The sequence below is a fragment of the Lissotriton vulgaris genome, chromosome 6 (genome assembly GCF_964263255.1).
Source record: "Lissotriton vulgaris chromosome 6, aLisVul1.2, whole genome shotgun sequence".
Lineage (NCBI taxonomy): Eukaryota > Metazoa > Chordata > Amphibia > Caudata > Salamandridae > Lissotriton > Lissotriton vulgaris.
Genome location: NC_141694.1, coordinates 1,708,725,499 through 1,708,738,418, shown reverse-complemented (window position 1 = coordinate 1,708,738,418; position 12,920 = coordinate 1,708,725,499).

Genomic DNA, 12,920 nt, shown 5'->3' with positions numbered 1-12,920 from the left:
ACACCGAAGTGGAGATTGGACCAGGCACATTTCCCTGGGATATCGAAGTATTGCAGCTGCCTGCACCAAAGCCAGGAACACCGCTTATCGACTGCGTAATGCAAGACCTAGACTTGCAATGCAGCCCCGAATTTGCCTACATAACGTCTCTGCATTACCGCTGCGGCATGAGTCTCGGACACCGCATCACTCATGACTCTGACGCATTCCAGGCACTGCGCAGCTCTGCGCCAATGCATCCCCTACAGCCCAGTGGCTCAACATCTACACATCGGCCCGACTCACAGCGCTGTTGACTTTAACGCATTACTGACACTGCCTGACTTCGACTCATCCAAGGTACTGTCTGAGTGACTCCTATATCCGGTGCACGCTCCATCGCTGTCTGATTGACCTTTTGGATTTGCCCAAGTCAAGTGCGACCAGATTACCCCAGTAGGAGCTTTTTTTATTTCTAAGCACTGCATTTTGAAAGAATCTTGCAAAATTCAAAACTTGACTTGTATATGTTGGATTTTTTTTAATTTTGATCTTGTTTTACACAGATAAATATTGGTTATTTTTCTAAACTGGTGTGGAGTGCCTCTGTGGTTTTTTCACTGTGTTACCGTGTTTGTGCACACAAATACTTTACACATTGCCTCTTTAGTTTACCTTTATTGTTCTATGCCAAGTTACCAGAGGCTGACATCTTTCTTTAGTTTTTAGCTATGGCACAAACGTGAGGCTACCTTTGGCTCGTAGTCCGAGTCAGAAGTTCTTTTTACTTTGTTTCGCTATGATTAAACTTTGAAGTCTGCAAATAATTACATTAACAGTCCGCAATAACATCCTAACTCAAGAATCTCTTCAATGAATAAAAACGTGCGTGCTCATTTTTGCACTATGATTTTACAAACACTTTTGCTCATTATATAACATGACTTACACAGTACTTAAGCACAAATGACATACATTGACAAATACAGTTATATTCATGTTTTAAACATTACATATAAACCACACATTCGGTCATGTTGGTTGCACGGGATAGGGGTGGGCTTTTTATATATTAATGACTCTGCGCTTTGCAGAGAAATCATGACACCCCCCTATGGAAGGCCCAAGGTACCCCCATGGGCAGGGTGCAGTGTATGTGAAAGGTAGGACAAGTACTGATGTGTGTGACATGACCTGACAGTGAAACACTGCCAATTTCGTTTTTCACTATTGAAAGGCTATCTTCCCCATAGGATATAATAGGAGATACTTTGTAACATCTTAGAAGTATAACTTCTCATTGGGACACGATGAGATATACAGTTTAGGCTCTCTGAACTCAGAATTTAATAACACATCTTTTAGTAAACATGATTTTTAAATTGTGTGTTTGAAAATGCCACTTTTAGAAAGTAGGCAATATCTTGTTTAACCATTCTGTGTGTTGCTGCATATTTGTGGATTGACTGTCTGGTTTTGAAGGGACAGTGGCTGGGGATGTGCATTCACTGTAGACAGCCAATGGGGGTGTTGAGGTGTGCCTGGCCCTTCCTGGATGACTCAAAGCTGAGCTGAATGGGGCTTGGTTGCATTTAGAGTAGTGGGAGGAGATTTCCTTGCACAATTCCCTTGCGATATTCTGTCTCTGCCTTTGTGGTCATACTACACCACTGAGGACAGAACTGGTGTGGACTTGGCTCAGAGACTCATGCACAAAGAGAACAAAGACAAAATGGGGTATAAGTAGTAGACCTTAAACCCCAAAACTTTAGATCACTTCTGGATTCAAGAAGAACCTTTGCCAAGGAGAAGAGCTGAAGAGCTATGAGGAGGAGTACTACCCCTTTGCTGTGTGCTGTGTGGGGTTGACCTGCAGTTGCCGTTTCTGGCAAGGTGAACCTGCTTGAAGAATAATTTCAAGGGCCTGCACGTGCTGGCCTCCTGTCCTGAAGTCTTTGGAACACAAAGACTTCACCTCCAGCTCCCCTGAACTCTGCTTCAGAGAGTTCTGTCGTACCAGGAGGTGCCTGTTCTAGTTCTGGGCCTCTGGAGGTTGTTCCTGCTGTCGGGAGCTGGAAGAAGCCTGAAGAACTAAGAAAACCGATGCATCACCCTTCATGTAGCAGTTTTTCCAGCTGCAGCACCGCCGTGCGACAAGAATCTCCACGTACTGCTGCACCACTGCAGAGACAACGCAGCGACTGTCATGGCTGCAAGAACCAATGCATTGTGGGATCACGGCTGAAGAAACTGACGCCGCACCGCTTGCTGCCGCTGCACCGATCGCCAGCATATCCTGGATTTCCAAGTATTGCACCTGTGTGGCAAGTTTTCCCGACGCATCACCCGCAGACCAGACCGTATTGGAGTAGACGCATCACTTCCCCATACAGTCCGGATTCAACGCATCACTTCTCCTGCGTGCAGTAGAACTGTTGCATCGCCTCCCCAAGGACTCAGGAACTGACGCATCTCTTTGTTTCTCAACGCTTCCCTTCTTTGCGGCTGTTTGGCTTTGTGAATTGTGACGCATCTACAGGTACTTTGTATAGAATCACACATCCATAGTTTTCTATGGACGAAGTTGCTTGAAACCTTTGAAAAGTCATATTCTTATTACCTGTACATTGGATTTTTGTTGTTTTGGTCTTGTTGAGTGTAAACAAAGATACTTTATTTTTCTAAACTGGTGAGGTGTCTATTTGTGGTGTTATCACTGTATTACTGTTTATTTTGAGTACAAATAGGAGGCGTAGCTCTGTCCGGCTGGAGAGCTTTCTTTTGGGCCGCTCACAAGGAGTCAGATTGGGCTCCCATCATTCCATCTTAAGGGAGCTCACCAAGGGAGTGCCACAGGGCTCATGCCTAAGCCCCATACTCTTCAATGTGTATTTGGCCCCCTTGGCAGACATTGCTAGAGCATATGGGTTCACCCCGGTGTCGTATGCTGACGACACTCAGCTTTTATTCCCCTTCAAGACTCTCACGCCGGCAATACAGAGATCCTTCGCGGAAGGCATGAGGGTTATATCAGACTGGATGGCTTCAAACTGCCTCCAGTGTAATGTAGGCAAGACGGAGGTCATGCTGTTCGGGGAGGCCACGTTACTGTGGTCCCCAGAATGGTGGTCCCCAGACTTGGGACCAGTACCAACCCCCAAACAGACCGTAAAGAATCTTGGTGTGCGACTCGATAAGACACTCCTGCTTAAAGAACACACAAACCAAGTAGCAGGATCCTGTTTTCATGTCAACGGACTGCTACGACGTGTCTTTCCATTTCTACCTGACAACCATAGAAAAACACTTGTCCAGGCACTGGTAATTAGTAGACTGGACTACTGTAATGGCCTGTTCATCTCGGCCAATGAGGAACAACTACAGAGATTGCAAGTCGTCCAGAACACTGCAGCGAGACTTGTTCTCAATGCCCAGCCAAGGACTGCATCACGTCCTCTCCTGGACAAACTCCATTGGCTGCCGGTTAGGCAACGTGTAAAATATAAAATCTGTTGCACAATACATAAATGTATGTATGGCACAGGACCCAAGTACCTGAAAGAAATATTCAACCCCTATAGTCCTGGGCGCACACTGCGTTCTAGTGGTCAGAAAAGCCAGACAGGGAGGCCGAGCTCTTTCCCACAAAGGCCCCATTCTATGGAACTCACTCCCCCATACTCTGAAACAAATCACCAACTTTCTGTCTTTCAGGAAGACATTAAAAACATTTATTTTTTCGGCCCCATAACATCCAGTATTATTTACCCTTTCACAGCTTATGGTCAATAGTAGGCTTCTCTGAAAAAGCACAAGCGCGGAGATACCCCTTCGGTGGTCGAGTCCTGCGCTATATAAGAAAATAAATAAATAAATAAATACTTTACACATTGTCTTTGGTATAAGCTGTTTGCTCGTGCCAAGCTACCCAGGGGGTGAGCAGGGATTATCTAAAGTGTGTGTTCCCCTTACCCTTACTAGAAGCAAGGGTCCCTATTTGGACAAGGGTACCTACCTCTGCCAACTACAGGCCCCCATTTCTAACTGTAAAATCTTACAATTACTGCAGTGGAAATGTTTGCCTCGCTGGCAGACCTTTCGATTTGAGTAATTAAGGAAAAGTGGGTGTAAATGGTTTGGGGGAACAATATGTGGAAGAGAGGTGGCCGTGCAATTCTTTTGGGACTATGCAATACTCAGAAGTAAACACTGACAAAAGGTTGACATAATTGTATTTGCAGGGCAGCAAAGAAGGAATAACCAGCTATACAGTTGCACAGGAACATGTTTTTCCACAAGGGAAATTCATTACCCAGTGGTGAAAAAAATGCATACAGTGAACTTGCACTGTTCCATTCAACATCAAATAGGCAGATTTTCCAATGCTAGAAAAACCATCTGGTGTAGGCATTCTCAAACCTATGAAAGGAGTCGATTTCTAGAACCAATTTCTAAAAAATTTGTTTTCTCAAGCAAATGAAAATTGTAATTCTAAGACAAGGGTAGACCTTGACGTTAAGGTTTCTTCGTGAAATGGGTTCAAAGTGGATTAAATGTTTTGTTTTTGAATAAAGAGCATGAAGGGAATAATCCTTATTAGGACCTGGATCTAAAGCATATGATACTAAAATAATTACTGCTGTTCTTCTTGTATTATTGCGGCCACTGTTTCAGCACTCTCAGAGAGAGAGAGAGGGGGACTCAACCAGCAGTATGAAAATTAAGGCTAGTGATGCACCACTGCTGAGATGGCTGTGCGATGCTTGCTATTTCAACGCTTTCCACTCCCTGACCAATCATTAATGCGAATGGCCTGAGAGGGCCTAAAAGGATAAAATTCCTTCTGTAGTTCTATTCCTTCCAGACACGTACCCAGTGGCGTGCTTTTAAAACATTTTTTTAAGTCCTGCTATGTAATGGCGATAACATTACTGGCAACAGATAGCCGGTGTCCTGATCTGAATCTACTAGTTTTGTGAACTTGAGTTCATCCAGAAGTGTATCTTCATGGCTAGAAACAGCCCAAGATTACATTGGGCTCAACAGCTTCAATGCACAATGCAGGCTGCATGGGTTCCTGGTGCTTTGTGACTTGAAACCATTGATCACTTGGTAAATATAGTAAAACAAAATCAGGGAGCGCTTTGCTTTTGTTTATGGCTGCATAATACTTTATCTAGGCCCCTGTCATTAGTAGGCTAGTAAATTGTGATATTTGTGTAAACTCTTGTTATGGCGCGTAATTGAATTTTCGATTTTCTTTAGTATTACTGCACCCGTGCAATTTTCTGAAGATATATTTTGACATGTCAAACCTGCTTAAGTTTACCAGGGAAAAATACTTGCTAAATAAAAGCAGAATTTAAAGCAGTGAGCATTGAATGTCATGTTATGCCTTAATTTCTAGGAGAAAACTCAGAATGGGAGGAATTTACTGCTCCTAAATTGTCACCCTACAGTTTTGGTATCTACCGTGAGCTGTACATATACCTCCACCATCTGTCCCATTCATAACCAGGTCCATAAAGTTTTCTTGTCATTGTGTCCTGATATACACAATACACAACATCATTATCCGGATTTTAATAAACCAATAACAGCTTCTCTTCGTCTATGTGCACTTGCAATGGTACTGGCGCAACGTGATGATCAAATGCATGAAAACGGCTGTTACCTAATCCGATAAACAATAAATGGGCAGAGAGTCTGATACATACAGATGCCCTTTGCACCAATCCTTGCCTAATTTCCCTTTCACATCATTTCTTCAAGTGGACATCTTATGGTACTGATGGCCCCTTCATCTATGAATTGTTTTCCCACCTCTGACTTTGTTTTGTAGATATATCTATCTAGTGGGTTTTAATTTCCCTTTTTGAAGAAACTGTGAAAAGTGACCTTTCCAGGTAATCTAAATATTTGTATGTGTGCTAATTCTTGTCTTCAGCTGAGGAAACTCATTAACATGTCATCTCTCACCACTAGGGGTTGAGATGAGAATGTTTACTGAACTTTTGTAATTGTGATGTGATTTTCATTACATGCAGTTATAGGAAGAATTATTCCTATCTGACTGCTTTCATTCAACTAAAGCATAATAAAAATTCATCCGTGATACACATTCGGAAAATTTGGTAAATAATATGATAACTCTGTGTTGCATTTTTAGAACAAGACAAGTGATGCATGTGTTGTATTGTATGCATTTATGTAGTTCTTTTTACCTCTGACGACGTGCTGAATTGCTTTGCTGATGTGTAGCATGCTTCTAGTACTTTTTTACAGAAGCCGAGCTGCATTGTTACTGCCCAATTGGAATCAGGCGATCCATGGGAACACTGCAGATCCATTTTGTTTCACTCGGAGTTTCAGCAGCTGTAATCTTCAGATGAAACTGGATGAGGATGACAAGTTACCAGAAGAATCCAAAATAGCATTATTGCTTTCCTTGGTAATTCCTAATTTCTAAGCAGAATCTCAGAGTTCCACTTGCAATGCCTGATAATTCCGCACAGTTGGAGCTTCTCATTTGTGCAACACTTCAAACAGTAAAACAGTGAAAACACCACACAAAAAGATTCCAGAACAGGTTAGATAAATAGAGCAGAATTTAGTGAGACAAGACCAAAATGAAAAAAGTTCAATCAGTAGAACCAGGGTTATGACTTTTAAAAGAATAAACTGCAATAGAACACCTAAAAACATATATTCCAAACCAATGATATCTGGTCACCCTGGACCGGGTCAAAGTAAAAAGTTCAAGCACGCCGTGATGGAGTGCAGGTCAGATCCAGTCCCAGATTAGTCCCGCTGAAGTTTTACCTTCTCAAGTTTGTGCCAAGAGTCCCGTTGGCATTGGAGAGTGTTGGACTTGGCCCTTTGTGCAGGGTCCTCCCTGAACTTTTTGCCGTCCTCCTGTATTTTGTCTGACCTGTTTTTGTTGGTTTTATGACTCTGGACATTTTACCACTGCTGATCAGCACTAAAGTGCATATGCTCTCCCTATTGTAAATTGATGTATGGATTAGTGACTCCATGTTTGGCTGATTTGGGTTACTTGTCAGACCCTAGTACAGTGCACTGAGTGTGCCCAGGGCTTGTAAACCAAATGCTGCTGGTGGGCTTACAGCACTGGTTGTGCCACCCACAGAAGCAGCCTATAAATGTGTGTCTCAGGTCTGCCATTACAGAGCCTGTGTGCAGTCTGGTACTGCCATGCTTACTGAGCAAGTGCATCCACTTGCCAGGCCCTAAACCTTCCCTTTCTTTTCTTCATTTCAGACACCCCTATGGTAGGCCCAAGGGCATGGTGCATTGTAAGTATAAGGTAGGACAAGCCCTGATGTGTGTAGCATGTCCTAATAGTGAATTACAGCCATTTTTGTTTTTCACTGTTGCAAGGCTACCTATTCCCCATAGACCAGAATTAGCAGTTTGGTTATTACATCTTATAATCCTAACTGACTCGGGGAACTAGGTAGAGATTCGAGTTTAGTATGCCTGAACTCAGAATGATGAAATACATATTTTAGTGAAGTTGGTTTTAACATTCTGTGTTTGAAAATACCACTTTTAGAAAATAGGTATTTTCTTGTCTAACCATCCAATCCTGCCTTTGCTAGGTTGTGTATTCCTTGCCTGGAGTTTGAGTGACAGGGGCTGGGGTATTCCAGGACAAAGGGTTAGTCAGCACCTGGGACCTGAATAGGGCTGTGCCTTCTCTACTGTAGTGCGTCTGATGTCTCTGTCCTGCACTGTGAAAGGAAAGAAGGAGTCATGTAAACAAAGTTCTCCAGAACTGACCAGAACTGGTTTGGACTAGGCAAAGGCCTCTCTGCCTTGAGAGAACAAAGAGAAACTGTGTATAAAAGCGGGGACCCAGACCCCAGAGAATTAGATCACTACTGGGAAGCAAAAAGAAGCCATTGCTGAGAAGAGGAACCAGAGAGACTGAGGAGAGACTATACCTTTAGCTGAAGTGCTGCTTGGGGGATTGGCATGCAGTGGTTGCCTGAGTGCCAAAGAAAGGAGAAGGAACTTTTTTTGTACTTTCATCAACTTTGTAGTATCTCCAAGGGCTTGAGATAAGAGTTTGCCTCCTGCTGAAGTCTCATGGACAACAGACTTCACCCACCAGCTCCCCAAGAGTTCTTTGGAAGTGCCTGCAGTTGTGCTGGACTTTCTGAGGAACTGTGTAGTGTAAGGAGCTGGAAGCGCAACTCTCGAGCAAGAAGCGTGACGCTGAACTGCCGCTGTCGCTTCACAACAGAGGAGCGCCTCGCATCGTCGGAGAAGGGGATCGATGTTGCAGCAGACGCCGCTGCATCACCAGGAAAAGTGTTGCAGGGTCAGTCGCATTTCGCATCGTTGTCGAAGCACCGCGCATCGCTGGAGAAGAGCATCGACGTCGCAGCAGACGCCGCTGCATCATTGGGAAGTGTGTCGCAGGGACTGTCGCGGTCTACATCGTATCGCACCAAGAAGAAGACGACATCTGTGTTTTTTTGCACCAGATCTTCATCGCATCACGGCGTTGCGTGCCGCATCGCCACAGAAGCGCAGTAAGAAACCAACGATGAGAAGAACTGACGCATCACCATCCCCTACGCCACAGTATGGAACCGACGCATCACCGTTCTTGCGTGTAAGGGACTGACGCATCACCTTCCATGAAACTCTTTCATTGTATTGTGTTATGCATTTTAAGGTACATTTACACAAAGAGTCGCATTTTACATCCAATAGAGAGCTAAGATAATTCTACCATTTTAAGTACAGTATGGTGGATTTTTGTCGTTTGTGGTCTTGTGTTAAGTCTATATAAAAATACTTATTTTTATACTACAACTTGTGTGGTGTCCATCTGTAGTGTTGTCACTAGGTTACTGTATGTGTTCACAAATGCTTTACACGCTGCCTCTGAGATAAGCCTGTCTGCTCGTTCCAAGCTACCAAGGGGGTGAGCAGGTTTTTTTTTAAGAGTGTATCCCCCTTACCCTGACTAGAAGCAAGGGCCCCGATTTGGACAAAGGTACCTACTCTGCCAACTAGAGACCCCGATTTCTAACAAAGTGCCATACTGAGGGCACGCCTCCAGACCTAGCAGTCATCAAGCCTATGTCTGATAAAGTAAACTTAATGTAGACACGCATCTAAAGAGGTTTGGCATCATTTTAGGAGACTGTGTCCCTGAATCCGCATTCAGTCTTTGAGGACGAAAGCACCCTCGGATTAGGGACGTCCCCATAACCATCATAAGTCTTCACATCATACCCACCTGTGGAAATGATTCAGAATATTGTTGTGTGGTCCTGAAGAAGGTGACAGGCGTATCATATGCCCACATCGAAACATGTGTTGACCTGTGTTTGATAACAGATCCCAGCTCACAACACCACAGCAGATAATAACAATTGCTGTATCACTGGTGAGGCTCGTTTTGATGTATAAATTACTGGGACACCTGTATGAATGCTTAGTACGCTAGTGTTACTGTATGAATAACAGTAAGAATGAAAGGGTTGGGTATCAAGGCAGGTGGTTCATCTTTGGTGATACCATTGTGTTTTTAACAAAATTAAAGAAACGTGTTATGAAATGTGTCACAATACATAGAAAGGATTTTGAAATGTGTTTGTAGACAATCTTCAATAATTTTCATAATAATTCACATGTCACAATAGAAAATTTTGAGGAAAAAGCATATGCAAAAGAAGATATAATAGAATTGACTTTAAGACAATCTATTAATATGTGAATATTCTATTATAAATGGGGCAGCACCCACAGAATGTATCAGCAAAATGTGTGTGATACAGGCCTGAGGGTGCTTATCATTTTCCTGGTGGAAGGTCTAGCATAAATTGGTATCACTAGATCAGCCCTTGACCTTCTCTCCTCATTTTTAACAAGTAGAGAGCAGTCGTTGGCCCTTGGAGAGTATATCTCAAAATCTTTCTCTTTCCCTTGTTGTGTGCCACAAGGGTAATCAATGAGTCCAATGCTTTTCAACATATATGTGGCCCCCTTAGTTAAGTTGATTCAGTCCTTTGGCTTTGCCACAGTGTCTTACACTGACAACACTCAAATTGTAGTGTTTATCTCCAGCAATGTTGGTGAGGTCGCTGACCAATTTAACAAATGAATGTGTGCAATTGTTAGCTGGATGAGTGGCAATTGCCTTTAGTTGAACTCAGAAAAAACAGAGATTCTCCAATTTGGGAAGGATACCTCTTTTGGAATCAATCTTGGTGGCCCTGAGTCTTGGCCCTCTCCCTTTACCAGTACCTAAAGTTAAGAATTTAGGGGTAGATTTTGACTCTGATCTGTCATTCACAGAAAAGATTAATAAACGGATCTCATCCTGTTTCTTTCTGCCGAGAACTTTGAGGAAGGTTCTGCATTTTATTCCTTTTGATTTGTGCAAATTGGTTGTCATTTTGTTGGTGTTATCCCTGCTGGATTACTGCAATGTCCTTTATTTGGATATACAACAACTTTCTTTTAATAAGCTTCAAACAATGCAGAATGGAAAGGGGCGACCACTCGGTCCCCCCGAACGTATGGTTGGGTGCCTCTATCCCCCCGGGAAGCCATTTTGAGCGGGGGGCGTGGCTCGGCTGGTATGCCCGAAGCGGCGTAGCCGGGGCGTGCCTTTTTCCGCCCAAGAGGGGTTGCCCTAGACACCTACACCGAAGACCACGCCCAGTAGGCGTACCGGAGGAGGGTACACGCCCTCCCGCAGAAGAATAAATAGAGCGGGAATCCGAAGAAGCGTCCTCTTGTTCCTGTGCTCTGAAGGCTGCACCCACTCGTTGCTCGTGGGGGTTGTCCCGAAGAAAGACCCAGGGGAGTTTAGACTTATTCATAACCTATCTGCTCAAAGGGGTTCCTCGGTGAACGAGGCCATTGACCCAGAAGTTTGTTCAGTACGGTACGCATCGTTCGATGATGCCGTGGTCATGTTAAATCACCTGGGCCCCGGGGCGCTGATGGCAAAATCAGATATCAAATCGGCGTTCCGGTTGCTCCCGGTACACCCACAGGATCAGCGCTTGCTAGGTTTTGCATTTCAAGGGAGTTATTATATGGATAAATGCATGCCTATGGGTTGCTCCATTTCTTGTGCCTATTTTGAAATGTTCAGCTGTTTTTTAGAGTGGGCATTCACCGAGGCCACAGGGCATAAGCATGTTATGCACTATCTTGATGACTTCCTGTTCTTGGGAGCAGCCGGCGATACGAAATGTGCGCAGGCGCTGCACGACTTCTGCATCCTCATGAGGGAGTTTGGAGTCCCATTGGCACCAGGTAAGACGGTTGGACCATCGACTTCACTGGAGTTTCTGGGAATTGAGCTTGATTCTGTGGAGGGATGTTTCCGTTTACCGATTGAAAAGGTGGCCAAGTTTAGGGCATCCTTGACGCAATGCCTGGGCACGGGGAAAGTGACCCTGCACCAGTTACAACAAACAGTGGGTCAGCTTAATTTTGCTTTGAGGGTGATACCAATGGCCCGCCCCTTCTCACGCTCTATTGCGCAAGCTATGGTTGGTCTCAAAGAGGGGCACCACCGTACGAGACTGTCGGCAGAGGTTCGCCAGGATATGCGCATTTGGTTGGCATTTCTGGCGGACTTCAACGGTCGAGTCGTGTGGAGCAAGCCGCCAGCGTCTTCAGATAAACTAGGTCTGTGGACTGACTCAGCGGGGAGCGTGGGATTTGGCGCCATCTTAGGTAATCGATGGTCGGCGCAAACATGGCCGACGTGGTGGCACTCCAGCGGTCTCACAGGTAACATTGGGTTCTTGGAGTTATTCCCCATCTGGGTTGCTCTGATGGCATGGCCTGACGACTTCAGGGACCGCTCAGTGGTGTTTTGGTCTGATAATATGACTGTTGTCGAATGCATTAACCAACAGGCAGCACGCTGCAAATGGATTTTGAGATTGTTGAAAGAAGTTGTGCTGCTTTGCATGAGACTGAATGTACAGTTCAGGGCGAAACATGTGCCAGGCGTACTGAATCATGCAGCTGATGCACTCTCTTGTTCAAATATGCAGGCGTTCAGGGGTTATCTACCTACAGCGGACCTAGTGGCGGCACCATTCCCCGAAGCACTATGGCTAATCGGTGCCCCGGATTACAAGACCTCGTGGCAGCAAGCTTAGCCCTCAGGACAAGGAAGGCATACGAAGGAGCGTTTCGTTCCTATTGCACATTTTTGGGTCCCACAGGGAGTCAGAGCTGGGGTCAGGAGGAATCCTTCCTGGGGTTCCTGGTAGCGCTGCACAGAGAAGGCCGATCAGCGGCAACGGCCAGTACGCATAGGGCGGCCATTTCATTCATGGCGCAGGTGCATGGCATAGAAGACCCAACGGGTTCCTTTTTGGTTAAGAAGGCCCTTCGCGGCTGGCAGCGCCTCGAGGGTCGCAAGCAAGATGCGAGGCGCCTGATTGGCTTACACAGGTTGTCTCTACTCGTAGCGAAACTAGATGAGACGTGCTCCTCCCATTTCGAAGCAGTTTTGTTCCGGGCAGCTTTCGCATTAGCATTCCATGGGGCTATGCGGGTGAGCGAACTGGTCGCAAGAAATAAGAAGGACGTGGAGGGAGGCTTGTGCAGGGATCACGTCCAAATTAGGGGTGATTCGATGGTGCTCTCGATAGCCAGGTCCAAGACCGACCAGGGGGCTATGGGAAGTACTGTTGTCGTGCAGCACGCGCGAGGGTCCCCCACGTGCCCGATAAAGTGTATAGAGGAATACTTGGCACTAAGGGCGGCTACATGGGGGGGGAGTTTGCTGAGGCACAAGGATTGCACCCCACTGACGAGGTTTCAGTTTCAGAGGGTGCTAGCACTGACAATCGCTGCTGCGGGCATGGACCTGTGCGATTTTGGGACCCACTCCTTTAGGATAGGGGCTGCTACAGAGGCTACAG